The sequence below is a fragment of the Protopterus annectens genome, chromosome 13.part0 (assembly GCF_019279795.1).
Source record: "Protopterus annectens isolate FY-2018-M chromosome 13.part0, PAN1.0, whole genome shotgun sequence".
NCBI lineage: Eukaryota > Metazoa > Chordata > Ceratodontiformes > Protopteridae > Protopterus > Protopterus annectens.
In genome coordinates, this window is record NC_056747.1 from 745863752 (window position 1) to 745881477 (window position 17726).

Consider the following 17726-nt stretch of genomic DNA (forward strand, 5'->3'; position numbering starts at 1 on the left):
CGTTCTGGTCACCACCTTAATCAAAGTTGAGAACCAAAAAAATAAATAAATAAAAGCAACATAACTCTGGACTATAGCAAGGACTTATAAATGCGCATGCACTCAAGATAAATAATTTAATTAGCTGCTTAAATGACATCCACCGCTGCACTCTCACCCAGCTTCTCAAAGACCACTGAATTGTGGGGACTGGTCGAAACAGCTTCTGCACAGCTGATCATGTTCCATATGAGCTTGTGTCCAGGGAGCCGTCCTTCTTTGCCCCACACTGTCTGTGGATCCAGCCTCTAATGCACATTACTTCACTTTGACTGCTCACTTGAAATTTCAGAAGATGGATGGCTAAGCTGGCTATTAACAATTGCCACATATCAATATTATAAATTAATCACAGCAATACTGCTGCAATATAAAAGCTACAGTTGTACCACCTGACTTACGCTGTAAAGTAAACACATCCAAATGTCTATCTCCATGCAATGAACCATCACGTAACTACATAGAGACTGCTGCATGTCTGTACATTCTTTTTCACATACTTTTATTTCATATGAAACACAGGCAGGTAGCACAATGTTGCAGCAGTTAGGATTGCTGCTACAGATTATTACATTCCCTTGTTTCGTTCCCATCCGGTATGTCTTCTGTGCGTTAATATAGCACAAGCAAAAATAATAAAAAATACAGAATGTATATTGAAGTAGAAGATAAAACAACTGTGAACACAAAGCGCTTTTCGCCCCACCTGGTGGTGAGACTTCTTCAAGTAAAGGCATTCACTAAAACCAGTGCATTTAAATACAGTCCATGGTGCAAGCATGTTGTTAGTCAGCCAATGGGTGAGGGCTATTTCCAGCACACTGATGATGCTATGAAGGTCCGCTCAATAAGTAATTATTTCCTTTAAGAGTTTCTTTCAAAACACCCTCGGGACTTATTAAAAGGCAAGTAAGTATACACACTCTCTTATCCAGTATTGTGACATAGTAAATCATACTTGTAATATGTACACATACATTTATTAAAAATATTTAAATATTTGAGAACATTTTAAAAATGTTGTTGTTAAAAATGTTTGAAGATATTTTAAAAATATTTAAAAATATAAATGTGCTTAAAATGCATATAACAGAATGCTGAAGTATAAAGAAGTAGTAAAATGTACTGATGCATAAAAATAATGCATAAAAATGTACAGAACACTTTTCTGTCTTATGCAGCATGTCATGGCTTTGTGTTCACATTTGTTTTATCTTCTTCAATATATATATTCTGTATTTTTTATTATTTTTGCATGTGCTATATTAAAGAAAAGGAACTACAGTACTTGGAGTAGACTTAGATTCATCCGCAAGTGTCTTGGATTGTTGTTTGGCTAACTGGTAAGGGAAAAAGTCCTTGAGAGTGTTGCTATTTCAAATCAAAAGCATATATATTTATCCTACTGTTTATATGGTCCATAGTAAACTTTGAATCACGTGATCCTGAAATATGCTGTTGTTAAATGGTACAGTAGTTAATGACTTCCTATAGAAACTGGGTTTACTATAAACAATCATGTCTTGTTTAATCAACCTATGAATATGTGACCCCCAAAACATCTAAAGCTTTGGAACATTGCTACTCAAAACAGTGACACTCTCTCTATCAGAAAACACAAAAACATTTTTTTGCAGAGACATGCTACCTGCACCATGATGTGAGTGCAAACTCCCATTTCCCAGAATTTTCACACACACACACACACACAAATATATATATATATATATATATATATATATCTATATATATATATATATATATCTATATATATATATCTATATATATATCTATATACATATATATATATATATATATATATATATATATATATATATATATAAGTCACAGATCCCCAAGGCATGAACTCATAGACTGCAACTGCTTGACATGTCAACCACCAGGAAAAAATAAACTAAAGGTGATTATTTTTTTTTGTAGAGCATCAACTCACCCTGTACTCCCATGCACTGGACAAGGCCCCCTCCACTACCCATACCTATATATATATATATATATATATATATATATATATATATATATATATATATATATATATATACCAGCTCCACTATTGAGCAAATGTGAAGAAGGGGAACATTTCCACATAAAAAAAAAAAAAATTACTTCCAGTGCACACTTAGAAACTGCATTGGCAATGATTCCTTTGGAAAACAGCAACTGTAAAGTTTAAATCTTTGTCGGAGCTTGCTCCATGAGAAGTTGTACACTGAGAAAGAGTACAGAAGCCAATATATATATATATATATATATATATATATATATATATATATATATATATTGTGTGTGTGTGTGTGTGTGTATTTATGTATGTATGTATGTATACCAACTGGCAGGATTACACACACTTGGAGCAAGTAATACAAAAAACATTAACTTTCTCACTGTTCTCCATGTCTAACTGCCATTACAAGATGTCAGCAGTCTTCCAGTGATGATGTACCGAACATTGGTGGTCTGACTATAACAAACAATAGCCTTCCCACAGGAAACCCTTGATGTACTGACACATGTATAACAGTAAACAATGTGGATTAGTATACTGAGATATGTTGTATATTAAAAATGTTAATGATTGCTGCACTATTTTTATCCCCGGCACATGCATTTGCTTTTGATATACAAATTGAGAACAATAAAATACCAATTATAAATTATTTAGAAAAAAAATCAGATATATGTTACTAGACTGAAAAAACAAACAAAATAACAAAATCATGATGCAGGTCAAATCTCTGCTGTGGGTTCAGGTGAGGCTATAGAAGTAGTAGGTCCCAGCTTTGGCTTCAGTGAACCAGCTCGGGGCCTCCTGCTTCATTAATCTTGTATGGGTCTCACCAGTCAATAACCTAGGTCATAGCCTGGTGACTGCAGTAATCCTACTGGGACCACTTTTGATTTCATTAAAATGTAGAAGAGAGGGCTTGACATCAGTCATTTTGTCTTTTGTGGGGATTTATAACTATTTATAACTGTCTTAGTTTAGCTGTATTTTAAGTTCATGAATGTCAGACGTCTTAGCCGAAAGAACTATTGTGTCCTTTATTTCCATTTAGAAAATATTTATCATAGTGACTCTATCATCGGTTTATTATTTCTTATTATACTTTCTTTACCCTGGCTTTATCCTGTGCAGACAAGACAGATTCTCACACCAGTGGCAGGTAAGGCTGCATAAAACGATTTAAGTACTGAAGCCAAATAATGTTATGCTCCTTATAATCTGCAATACACAGCTCTGCATTAACATAGTAATCAGGCAGTTTTCAAAGCACCCTAAGAATGGAGCATCCATTTGGTGTGAGAGGATAAGTCTAGCAATGGGTGCTGTATTGCTGGTGTATGTTAATCTGAACACCAGAGATATGTGCTCCTTTTCAATGGTGCTAGGGAAAGCAGTACTGATACTACTAGAAAGCCTTCATGATGCGATTTCTTCTAGTAGTACATTGCAGAAAACAAGAAAAGTCACAAAAAAAGGTAACTTAGCTGCAGAATGACAGCTGAATATATGACACAATGAAATACAGCTGTCTGAACAAGCATTTGCTGAACTGAAAATAAGGGAGCTGTAGCAACATATATAACTGTTTACTGACATAATGCAGGAAGATCATACAGAGTGATAGATGATAAAGTCTTCCAAAAGTTAATTTACCCAACCATAGTTTGGTAAGATTGCTTACCCCAGACTTTTAGACATTATGATTTTCTGTAGACAGCCCATGAACTTTGAGCTGATTATAAACTAAACTGATTATTTAAGTTGGAAGCGTAAGGGGTACAGCCCCCTCCATAACCACAATAACCACAATCAATATTGTTGCTTTCCATGCACTCTTTTTATGGATAAATATATCAGAAAACGAAGCTTGCTAGATGCTGAACTGGTGAAAATCTTTTTTGTTGGCAGCGTGTTACACTTGAATAACAACTTTCTTCTCTCACTCTCTCTCTGACTTTGTTTTGGAGGAGACAGGTTTGGGGGTTTTCAGCTTACTGTCAGTAGTAATCTGACAAGAATGCATACCAGTGTTAGGCATACCCGTCCCAGCCTTACCTGACACTGTACTATGCCTATAAAACAGATCATTTTGCCACTGGAAGGACAACAGTTTATCTTTGGACAATAATTTTTCATGAGGTATCACATGCATTGACTTCTCAGATGCTTTTGCTACCAGTAATTATGTTCATTTTCTGGAAGCACACAGATATGCTGACTTTACACTGTCAGCATGCTGACCAGAGCAGTCAACACAAAGAGGGTTTACATGTTCCCTAGGTTTATGTATAAGCTGGAAAATTTGCATTTTTTTTGCTCACCGAGATTGCAGTGACAACCATATGTTATGTGAAGGAAATGAAAAGGCTTTCATTTATAATTAATTGTATTCTGGAAAGCACAAAGCAAAAAGTCCCTAAGCTGATACACTACAACTCTGTCGAGAAAGACCCTGACAAAGCACAGGGATGTGTGTCCAAAGAAGTTTACAAACAGCTGTCTTCAAGGCATTAGAGAGATTTGTAAAATGCCCTCTCAGGGATATGGAATGCTTCAGCTCACCAGCTCAAGAAATGCAGTTGAAGTACTGAATATTGTAAAGGTGATAAAAAATGGAGGTGAGATATTTAGAAAAGAGAAGGAGAAAATTACATAGAAATGTTTACTAGGCTAACAACCACAAAGGCCTTTTTAAGCCTAACCACGCATTCCAAATCTCTGACAAATTCTGGTATCCTTGGTATGTGTAAGCAGGGGCCTGCAAGATGAACCATTTACAGGCTGCATGTAATAGTTTATACTTTTACTGTTGTTTATGTATAGTATTCACAGACTGCATATTGTATAAGTATACAAAAACTGAAAAGGAGGAAAACCTCCTTCTAAGGTTTTGTGTCTTGTTTTGGAAACGGTACTTAGCTAGAAAGAGAACAATAATGTTGACAAGACAAATATCATGGTTCAAGGTTTGAAAAAGAAACCCTGTAAGTAGAGAATGACACATCTGAAGATGTACATATATATATATATCTATACCCCGAAGAAAAGCAGATTAAGAAATAATCTCGTAAAGACCTTGTGGCACTTATGGTACGAATGGAGTTGGAAGGGGACACGAGTAAGGGAATTGAGGCTACTTTAGGAATGTAAAGAGGGATTTTTATGTCCTTTGATTTCACTGGAAAGGTATTAAACTCTTGTAAATACTGCTATCAGAAATAGCAAAAGGAAAGACTACAGAACACACAGATAAGCAGCAAAATGAAGTGGAGATAAACAGAGTGGAGAAGGTGGGGGAACTGAAAGAAAAAGACTGTGGAAGACCAGTTGTGGTTTATGGAAAAAAAAGGCAAGGGACAATTGGAAGAATAACCATGCAAGCTGAAGTGTTTTCATTTGTTTACACACTTGAATTATTCAGAGGTATTTGGATTTCCCTTCATTTGTCCAGTGAAACTGGTTAGTATGGGAGCTAAGAATCTGATACTGTAACAAGGCTAAACTCATGAAAATGGAAATAGCTTCATTAAGCAAAATGTAATGTCAGGTCACATTACACAGTTAGCGGGGTGGTATTTAGTCAGGCAAAGACTATGCGTGGTTTCTGTTAGATGGCACAGTTCTGTTGTATGCATGATTTTTTTTTACGTAAATACATTTAGTGTGAAAATAGACTCTCTGTACTTATCTTTTACTTGAAATGAGATTAAAAGAGCAATTATATCCTACTTTTTCCATTTTGTTGTCTCCTAGAAGGCACAGTTCTGTTACACATGACTTTTTTTGTGAGTACATGTACTTCTGAAACCAGGCACTCTGTAGTTTTCTTTTATCAGAGATTAGATTAAAAATGTAATTATGTTCTGCTTTTCTCATTTTGTTGTCTCTTAGATGACACAGTTCTGTTACATACAAGGCTTTTTATATGATTACATTTACCTGCAAAACCAAACTCTTTGCAGTTGTCTTTTATGAAATTGGATTAAATGTGTAATTATGTTCTGTTTTTCTTTCATTTCTCCATCATAATAAAATGACGTACTACGAATACTCACAATCTATAGCTTTCTCAGGAATCTGTTCCATCTAAGGATTCATATTATTTGTACTCTTTGCTTTATTGCTTAGCTCACATTTACAGCATATACACCTCAAACTGTCAAGTGACACAATACTGGAGCATGTCTCACATAGTTACAAATGCTCCCATTTTGAGAGACAATGCTCCTCATGTATCATAGCTTTCTTGCATAAGGCAGCCTTTCCCTAAGGTACTTGTAAATTATTCTTTACTTCTTCTTTCAGCTTTTCCCGGTTAGGGGTCACCACAGTGGATCACCTGTCCGCTCATGATTCACAGTGGAGTTTTTATGGTGTTGAGTTGCCAGCCCGGTGCCCAACCTTCCACAGAAGGCAGACACACACACACACACACACACACACACACACACACACACACACACACACACACACACACACACACACACACACACATAATCATGCCCAGGGTCAATTTAGAGTGTCCAATCCACCAACACCATGGCTTTGGGATGTGGGAGGAAACCGGGGCACTCGGAGGAAACCCACGTGACCACAGGGAGGACATGCAGACTCCACACAGAAGGCACCTCAGCCGAGGATCGAACCAGAGAACCTTTACTGACCTTTTTAATTCCTGACACTATGAAGGATTGAGCTGTGTCTGTCCTTGACCCCTGCATAACACTGGAGGAAGGGGATAACAGACCACAGTTGGTGAATAATGTGGTTGGTGTCACCTTTTGAGACCAGGTATCAGCCTTTGTCAAGTCATCTTTTTGGCTGAGGAATATCAAACAAAGCAAACACCCTGATTTTATCAGAACACATTGCTTTAGTAGTTCAAGTCTTGGTTTCCTCTTCTACATATTGAACTCAATAGGCTGTAGATGGTACAGAGGTCAGCAATGCTTGCCCTGAATGGGCACCGTGGTACCATCATATCACACATGTCCTGCAGTGTCTCCACTGGCTGCTTATACATTTGTTTTAATCTATAAGGTTCACTGCTGGTCTGTATTTTCCTAAGTAATCCAAGACCATCATACCTGAAGAGATATTTGTCCTTTTCAAGCTGGTGCACGCCATCTGATCAGCACCTGAGACTGCTAACAGGACTAATGGAGTAGCCGAAAACTTCTGCTATGTATATTTTTGCATACCAGGCAATGTGCCTGTGGAATCTGCCACCACAGTGACTGTCAACACTGTCCACCTGTGGGCAGCTCAAAGAAATCCCTCAACTACTACTTCTGTCATCTGGCACACCTAGGTAATATTAATAATCTACTTGAATTTAATTACTTTAATAATTCCAACTACATGTTGCCATGTACTCTTTTGTTTTAGAGCTTTTGTTCTCAAGCCTCCAGTGAAAAAGTGCTTTGATTCAGCCAGACTATTGAGCTAAACACAAACAAATCAACAACCTGTTTAACTGATTATTTTTTATTTTATTATTGTTCTGAAGTTTAACATTTATTGACATTAACTTTTATTTTTATATTTTTATTTTATTTTAATGTGCTTAATTTGTAAGAAACCCAGTACATTTGATTTTTAAAGTTATTACAATGAAAATCCCAAACCTGCCTCTTCCTTAGTTCATATTAAAAACCTTCTTATCTCTGTGCAGTACCAACACAGCTGATCAGAACCTTACCAGTGCAGACTCCTAGGAAGAAAAGTGTTGTTTGACAAAAATGGTCTTTCACTTGGGGCCATCGCAGTGAAAAACTTGGCCTTATCTCTGAATTGCAGTAATCTAGGAGTCTGTTGTTTAATTTAGGGAAGTGTAGAAGGCACATCCTCTGTGGAAAATATCTGTTATTGTTGTTTTATTCAAAACAACTGCTAATGTCAGAGAATGGTATTTGTAGTATTAGCTGGCCTGAAGTCAAACTTGGTCATTAGATGGTGGGTGTGTATGTGTGCACATCACCCATGCACACCCACCCACACACACACATACACACACACACAAACACACACACACACACACACACACACACACACACACACACACACACACACACACACACACACACACACACACCACCCACCCATGCCCACACACACACACACACACACACACACACACACACACACACACACACACACACACACACACACACACACGTACATGTACATTAGGAATCATGATCCAGACAGCAACAGCATGTCCATCCTAGGAATAATATCTTTCCTACTTGAGAAACATACCCTGCCACATGGAGAAACATTGAAAGCTTACTGTTCTCGCATTAGAAACATGTTTATTTCATTTATGGAAGCATTCCCCCTTTAAACTTAAGAACCAGCTGAAGATTAGAAATAATTGACCACTGTTTTAAGCAGATAGATGATCTGAGACACAGATACTCAGGTATCCTTTAGCTCCAAGAAACAGGTACAGCTCAAGCCTATTTATATATTTTGATTCTTGTGTAAGCATTGTTCTAATATTAGAAATGATATAACAAACATTAGCAGAATATTTGCTTAGGTTATATGCCAAAATATTACATGAATCACTCGTCCTACATACATACATGCATACAGTGTTAGATGACTACTTATTGATACACGAGCAGTAAAGTCAGACAAGGTATGTGGTATAAGGAAATAACAGACTGCCCAGATGTTGTGAGGTCCACTGCTGCAGGCAAAGGGTCTTCCTACTACTAGGAGATCCATAATTTTTCTATAATACCTGCTATGGAGGGTATTATTATACTTAGAAAATGGATAATCTGTAAAGGTGTTTGCATTATTAGTATTCTATTATTAGTATTTGTTTTATATTTCTGATATGATATGTTTGACAATTGGTATAGAATATATGATTATTTTTTGAGGAAGACTTTTAGACTCAAAATATAAATCATATGGAAGTATTTAGTAAAACATCTGCTCAGATGACTCTCCCATACAGACACACACACACACACACACACACACACACACACACACACACACACACACACACACACACACACACATGCACACATGACACACACACACACACACACACACACACACACACACACACACACACACACACACACACATACATATACGTCTGCACACATGCACACATACAAATGCTGATACCTTGCTTGACTTTCTGATAGTGAAATTTCTGATGCATGAAACCATCCTTCAGTAGACGCTGTGTATCCCAGGCTGTCTCATTACTCTTTGGGCATTTTCTTGTTCAGGGTGTGAGGAGGCCACTTTTTTTCAGACAAAGCCGCCACGGTCAGAGAATGTTCCCCCATATTACATTTTTGATGTGTTGCAATGAGTAAGGTGCGTCAGCTGTGAATATCTTGAATATCTATGCTTGGTTACACTGATTTTTATGAGAATATGGATGTTGTCTTGTCCCTGTTCCCAACCTGCTGTAGGCTGCACCCTGGTTTTATAAAATAGGACCTGACCATGTGGTTTTACCCATGTTTCTTTATTTACCATACAATGCAAGTGTGGCATCCTATGAAGGTTAGGTTAGCTATTCATTTTATGGATGTGCATCACGTCCTTGCTGCAGTCTACTGATTTGAATATAACAGTACTTTCAGGATTATTTTTTAGATCATTTGATGTGGAAGTTACATGTTATTTCCATTTTGGACAATGTCATCATAGTGTTTTGTTTAATAAAGACTACTCAGTTTCATTTGATTGCTGCTGTTCTACTTTTAAGTTAGCTCTGAATCGTAATGTTTTAGTGCTTTATTGCTTTTAGGGTGCTGATTTCCACTGCAGTGTACCTGTTGCCTTGTACTCACTTTAACGTTTCCTGCTGTATCCTACGGCTGTAATTGTTTTGCCTCTTGCTGCAAAATGATTCTATGTGTTGTGTGTTGTGCCTTGGTTATGTCTGAAAATGCTCTTTGGGCCTCTCCACCTACCTAATTATCATATATATGAATGAAAGCATGACTTTCCCACATCAAAAACTTGCATACTCAACAAAAGATAGTATGCATTCCAAACATTAAGATTCATGTTAACATCACAGTCAAAAATGTGCTTCTGTCACATTAGAAAGTATGCCCTTCCCACATCAGAAATATACTCCTTCCTCTTCAGGAGGAACATCATTCTCACATTAGAAAACACATCTTCCCCATAATTCCCTGATACCCCTATGCACAGGGATACCACACAGATATTTCTCATTTGTTCTGTTACTTGAAGACATTGTGTGTTGCTCATTGTAGAGAGCAAGGAATAGGTATCTTCTGAGGAGTCTATAAGAAACATACATATGTCCTTCAAATGGGACCTGCATAATTGGATGGATATTCATAAATTCACCCTGGGCTTGACTGGACTAGCCCTCATTAAGAGAGGAGGTGCAACCTAGTGTGGGAACTGGCAGCATGTAATGACCACAAGATTCAGTAGCCTTGAACTCATGCCATCTCCTTAACACCCTACAGTAATGGATAAAAGGACGTTTAAAATGTAAAACATACACCCTACACGGATCCATGAAATAGTGGCAAACCACTTTGCAGTTATGCCATGATAAAGGACACATTGTTATTCCAGGAATAAAAATTAAAAGGAGGGGTATTCCAGGGTAACTCTCTGTTGCCACTGCTCTTTTGTCTTGCCTTTAACCCATTAAGCTGTCTACTTGACAGATTAGGTCATGGCTACAGTTTGGCTCCCAGAAAACAAGAAAGTGTAAAGACTTTCCTTTTTGTGGATGATTTAAAACTGTATAGTTTATCAGATGAGGAACTGAAAGCACAACTAAAAGTGGTCAAAACTTTTTCAGATGATATAAGAATGTCATTTGGTCTTGATACATATGCAAAAGCAACTTTTAAAGCAGGAAAGCTGCAGTACCAAGAAAACATCAGTTTGGGACAGGAATGTGATATAAAAGAACTTGAGCAAGAAGGAGTGTATAAATATTTGGGGATTGGTGAAGGATCAACAATGGCCATGGTGGTGGAGCGGTTAGCATTGTTGCCTCATAGCAAGAGGTTCTCCAGTTCAATTCTCGGCTGGAGCGCCTTCTGTGTGGAGTCTGCATGTCCTCCCCATGGTCAAGTGACGTTAAAGACATGCAGGTAGGTGCATGTGTGAATGGGTATGCCTTCTTTGAAGGGTGGGCATCGGGCTGGCAACGCGGCACCGCAAAAATCCACTGCCAATCATTAGTGGACCGGAGTTCCGCTGTGGCGACCCCTAACCGGGAAAAGCCGAAAGATGATTATTACTATTATGGTGAAGGATCAACAATAAAACACAAACAAATGCAAATAAAGATTAGTAAGGAATATTTTAGAAGACTAAAATTAATACTGAAAATAGTGCTGACATCTAGAAATAAAGTCCAAGCTTTAAACCAATTTGCTCTTCCTGTCTCAACATACAGTTTCAGAGTGGCTGACTAGCCACAAAAGATGTTGGATCGGTTGGGCAGGAAAACAAGGAGGATGCTTCATGCTCATCAAATGATTTATAAAAATCAATGTATACCAAGAATATATATTCCCTGTTCTGAAGGAGGTAAGGGCCTCCTCGAAATTGACTCGATAGTGAGGCACCCTGTTGTCCCTCTCACTAGGTTGAATATGGAGAAGGTAACAGTCAGCTGTCTGTCGGGTGCCAAGATCCGACACATAACATACACACTCAGGTCACTTCACAACAAATACAAGTATGACTCTGTCTTTGTCCATGTGGGTGTGAAGATGAGATGCACCTCCCTAGACTACATGAAAAGAGACATGGAGGAGCTTTTGGATTATGTGGCCCAGGCAGGTATGACCCTTGCCCTGAGCAGCATCCTACCGTCACCCAGAATGATACCGCAGTACAAGCAGAAAATGATTGACTTCAACAATTGGCTAAGTTTCTGGTGTCAATCTAAGGGGATCCAGTATCTGTCTGCTTTGGATGACATGATGACAGACCTCGATGCTTTGCCAGAGATGGCCTGCATCTGTCACCCCTAGGTTTTCAGATACTGGCTAAGGGTCTTGCCACCCCTACAGTGCCTTTTTAGGTGGTGTTCCAAAGATCAAATTTCCACTGTAACAGCTATAAATAAATGCAATCTGAGGGTCATGCTGCCCAATGCTAAAAGTCTAAATCTCAGGATACACTCACTCAAAGCACTCCTCAAAATGGAGAACATCAACATTTGTGCTGTAACGGAGTCCTGGTTTAAAGCAGTAGAAAGCACACTCACTTGAAGTGCTCCTCAAAATGGAAAACATCGACATTTGTGCTGTAATGGAGTCCTGGTTTAAAGCAGCAGAAAGCACCCCTGCGCTACCAGGCTATAACTCATTGCACACCTTTTGGCCCCAGCACATGGACCAAAGCTCCAAAGGTGGTGCCATCTCCATATTCATAAATGATATGCACACCTCCAAACTAGTATCCCAGCAAAATGCATCTGAGATACTTCAGGTACGACTAACAGTGAGTAAGACGGCGATTCAGGTCATAGCCTGCTATAGGTTCCCCACCATGTCCCAAGACTCTCACTCCACATTCCTAAGCACCCTGGAAACTATTAGGGTCCAACCCAACACTCTCATACTGGGTGACTTCAACTAACCCTCCATCAACTGGGAAAACTACTCATGCACCAGTACAGTTGCCCAACGCTTCCTGGAATTCATTAATTCCAATGCGCTGGACCAGCTCATTCTTACCCCCACTAGTTGGATGAAATAAAGAGAAACAAATGAAACTAAACAGTCAGTTTAAATTGACCTGGTTATCACTAACATGGGCAACCGTTGCTCAACACCAGTAGTCAATTCCTTCCCTGGTTAGATCCGACCACAAACTAATTACCATGGAAATCCACATCTCACCCACACCACCAGCAAAGGTTACCACCAAGAAAAACTTCTCCAAAGCTGACTTTGGGTTCTTAAAAACAGAGGTGGCTAACTTCATGGCACCCATGCAAATGGAAAATCGGTGCATGACTGCCGAATCATACACCAATTCACTGTACGAACATGTACATAAATGCATGGAACTAGCCATAACCAACAGAACCAAGACACTCTCCTCCAAAAATGAAGCCAGTCTGTTGGTCCCCTGCCATTAACAAACTCTACAACAGAAGGAAGAAACTGTTGCATAAAAAGGTGAAATCCCAAGACTGGAAAAACTCCCTTATTAGCCTCAACAAAAAGTTGAGATCCCTCATAAAAACCTCTAAAGTTAGCTATAAAGGCAGAATTCCAGTAGATACTAAAAACAAAATCAAAGCCTTCTACAATTATATCAAGAATCTCCATGGAATACCCAGATTTGCTCTGAGTTACTGCACAATGGTACCTGCTATACTGAGCCAACAGATATTGCCAACATACTGGCCGACAGATTCAGTGCTAACTTTACCCCTCTCTCCCCCCCTAAAGGAACAATCACAATACCGGAAGAATGCCAGGCACCCAGTATTACTGCAGCACAGGTTAAAACTGCATTGTCCAAGGCCAAGAATACAGCTTCCATGAGACCTGATAATATCTCTGCCTGTGTTCTACATGAACTACAAAGTGAAATGGCACCACACCTGTGTGCCCTGTTCAATCACAGCCTCACTTCAGGCCTTGTCCCTACAGAATGGTGCAATGCTACAGTCATCCTTCTCCATAAAGAGGGAGTGACTATAGACCCTGGGAATTATTGCCCCATTAGTCTGATGAGTAGGGTAGATCATGCCTGCTCAACCCGGCTCACTTCTTTGAGTCAGTCACCAGAGTTGTGGATGAGGGGAAGGCAATTCATACAGCCTACCATGATCTGGCCAAGGCCTTTGATACCATTCCCCACTCCGGAATCATAGAAAAACTCACTAAGCTAGGCATCAACCCCTATATCACTAGATGAGTTGCAAATTGGCTCACATATAGAACCCACAGTGTGAAAGTAGCAGACTCCAAGTCAGACTGCCAACCAGTCATGAGTGGAGTCCCACAGGGATTGGTCCTGGGTCTTCTCCTGTTTGGCATCTACCTCTCAGAAGTCCAGGCCAACATGGAGGGACTCTGGCTGTCCAAGTTCACTGACAATTGCAAGCTGGGAGCCATTATTAACTCCCCAAGTGATGTAGACATCCTACAGAAAGGCCTCACTGAGACCAACAACTGGTGTCAAAACCATGGCCTTAAGCTTAATGTCAAAAAATATGTTGTCATTCCCTTTGGGAAAAACTCAGTTCCCACTAATTACCACATTGATGGTAGCCCACTGAACACTGAAGGCATTATAAGAGATCTGGGGACACAGGTTGACAGCAACCTCTCCTTCGACCACCACATTGCCACTGTGGTCAGAAAGTCCTTCTATGTGGCACATTTCATTACCAAGGGTTTTGCATCCAGGAAGAAAGAGGTAATCATCTCTTTCTGTACTCTTCCCTCATTAGACCAATCATCGAGTATTAATGCCCCATTTGGCATGTACCTCACTAAACACCTGCAACAGCTGGAAAGACCACAAAAGTACCTCATGAAGAGGATCCTAGGCCTTAAATACATTCCCTACATGGACAGACTCGATCTCTGCTTGACTTACAAAGCCATGTCTGACCCAGCCCTGTTAGAAATGTTACACCTAAAGAAATCCCAATCCCTCCACACCACATGCTCCAGGGACCTCAACCTCATTACCACAATCAACAGAACATGCTGGAGGGATAGGTTCATAACCCAGAGACTGTCCATGCTCTGGAATAGACTTCCAATACATGTTAAAGCAGAGCACCTCACTGGCCCTTTTCAAGAGAAATCTTGATGAATGGATGGGAAATAGAAAGTTCACTCCAGGGATCACTCCAGTGGCTCTACTTGATAGAGGCACTGTGAACTAATGGTGGCATGATGTCAGGGCACTTCTATGGGTTAGGCTTGTAAAGGCTCCAGGGCTATTGGCCTAGTACACATCTATGAACCTATAAACCTATGAACATGTATAGATCTGCAATCATTGGACTACACACACATTTACTGACCTCACAAAACCCAAATGTAGTGAAGGTTTTGAAACATGAGGTGAATACGTGTGAGATTATTTCCCTTAGTTTAATTTAGCAGAAGCATTTCAGTGTCAAGTGGGAATAGAGATCAAACCAGAAGTAGATAAAAATCAGGTAACAACTGAATGTGTCAAAAAACAAAAGAAAGAATATAAGGTGAAGGATGAAATAAGAAGGCAAGAAATGTGGAAAATACATACATACAGTTGCAAGTATAGAAAACGTTTGGAACAACCTCACGTTGATCAAGATCGAACACAGGAATGATTGAGGAGAGGTGAATTTAAACCAAAAGATGAAACGTTAATATTGGTGGCCCAAGATAGTGTGCTACATACACATTGGTTTACAAAGACTATTGAACATGTAGGAGAAACAGGCAAATGTAGGTTTTGAAATACAGAATTGGAAACAGTTGCACATCTTGTTGCTGGTTGTGATATACGTATGGGAAAAGGACTGTATACTGAAAGGCATAATAGTAGCAAGACTGTGGCATTGGGGACTGTGCTACCATTATATTGAAGTAGCTGAAAAACACTGGAAACATGAGCCGCAAAGCATTATAGAAAATGATGAAGTTTATATCACATGGGATCACCCATTACCAACAATTCAGAAAATATGCGAGAAAAACAGATATAGTAGTCCGTGAAAAGAAGACAAAAATAGCATTGATCATTGAAATAGCTACACCCAGTGACTTGCAGTGTCTGATGTACAGACAGATACAAAGTCATAAAATACCAGAATATGCAGGCAGAAATTAGGGTAATCTGGAAGAAGGATACCCAGACAGTTCCAATAGTAGTAGGAGCAATGGGTCTTATAAAAAAAAAAAGAATTTACGATCGTACTTAGATATGTTACCGATACATGTAACGCTGAATGATTTGCAGAAGGAGTCATTACTGGGCACATTGCAGGTTCTGCAAAAGCACTTCTGGCTAACATCAAAGACTGAAACAATACTGATTTTGTGAACTTTAATCATACTTTGACTTAGGAATGGGGTACATTCTCTTCATGATATTAGAAACCCAAAAGACTTGGAGAAATTAAAAAGAGTCATAAACCTTCACAAAGCACACAAAAGAGCTCTATACTAGATTAGCAAGGCTTCCACAACTCCTAACACAGCTGTGCAAGGCTTCCACAACTCCCCACACAGCCGTACAAGGCTTCCACAACTCCTCATACAGCTGTACAAGGCTTCCACAACTCCCCACACAGCCGTACAAGGCTTCCACAACTCCTCATACAGCCGTACAAGGCTAAAGAACTTGTCTATTATCCCACAGCTTGACTGCGATCTTAACGGTTCCCCCAGGATCCACAGTTTGACTACTAGAGGGAGTCTCCTGCCTGGCATTTTGGTAGATGCTTTTCCAGGATGAGTATTAACTGCCAGACTCTTATAACAGCAATCTATCTACACTATTGTCCCTTTTCTTACAGATGGGGACCAAAACCCAAGTCTGTCACTCCAGAGGTTATGTTTCTACATTCTATGCAACACTGAGGAGACCTGTCAGCAGCACCACTCAGACCCTGTCTAGTGATGTCAACATCTCTGGCCAGATCTTACCCACACCTATATCCTTACTTCTTTGGATGCCTCTGGCCACAGCACTGACTTTAGATGCAGTTCTGGTCCCTAATTCATCAGGTATTCCAGGGACGTTCTTGCCAACAGAGCACATCCACTTCATTATGTATGCCTCAAAATGCTTCTTCTAACTCATTACAATGAAAAAAGAAATCACCTAGCACTCAATGCCTCTAAAACCAAATTAATGGTATTTACCCCCTCTAAAGTCACCTCTTTCAATATAAACACATTCTCTATTACTAGTCAAAATAACACACCTCTGGAACTGGTGTCAGAGACCAAATTACTTGGGGTCCAAATTGATAACCAGCTCAAATTCAACTCTCATTTACAACTAAATATCAAAAAAACCCATCAAAAACTAGGTATGCTCTATCGGCAAAATCATTACCTTACACCTGCTACTAAAATCACTCTCTCTACTTCCTTTCTTATCCCCTCCCTTCTCTATGGAGCTCCACTTCTAACTAATCTACAGTCCTCTCTGAAAACACAACTTTCCTCTTGCTACAACAAAATCGCCAAGTTCGCTACCAGCCATAAGTCCTCCACCCACCACTGTTCCTCTCTCCAAAAACTAAAATGGCTAGAACTACCCAAGCATCTCACCTATACTCAACTAACTCTTGCACACAACCTCATTTTCAACCCCTCCCTCTGTCCCTCCCTTTCTTCTGCCTTTAAAATGCACCTACCTGATAGAGTATTAAGGTCTAACAACCAAAATCTATTAGAAGTGTACAAACCAACTCGTCCCCCAGGCAAAAATCTTCTATCATATGGTCTAGCACGCCTCTGGAACTCCCTACCACCATCCATTCGTATCACCTCTAACCATTTTATTTTCAAAAAATCTCTTCATTCACATCTAGTATCCCAGTGGGAATGCTCCTGCGATCTCTTCATTCACATCTAGTATCCCAGTGGGAATGCTCCTGCGATCTCTTCATTCACATCTAGTATCCCAGTGGGAATGC

The 17726-nt window shown here is 39.4% G+C and overlaps 1 protein-coding gene across 3 annotated transcripts in view; it reads right to left on the reverse strand.

The window, feature by feature from the left end:
* The window catches only part of SEZ6 (seizure related 6 homolog), a 2840429-nt gene that overhangs the window by 1758016 nt on the left and 1064687 nt on the right, over window positions 1–17726 (reverse strand). The gene's annotated exons all lie outside the window — the stretch shown is intronic.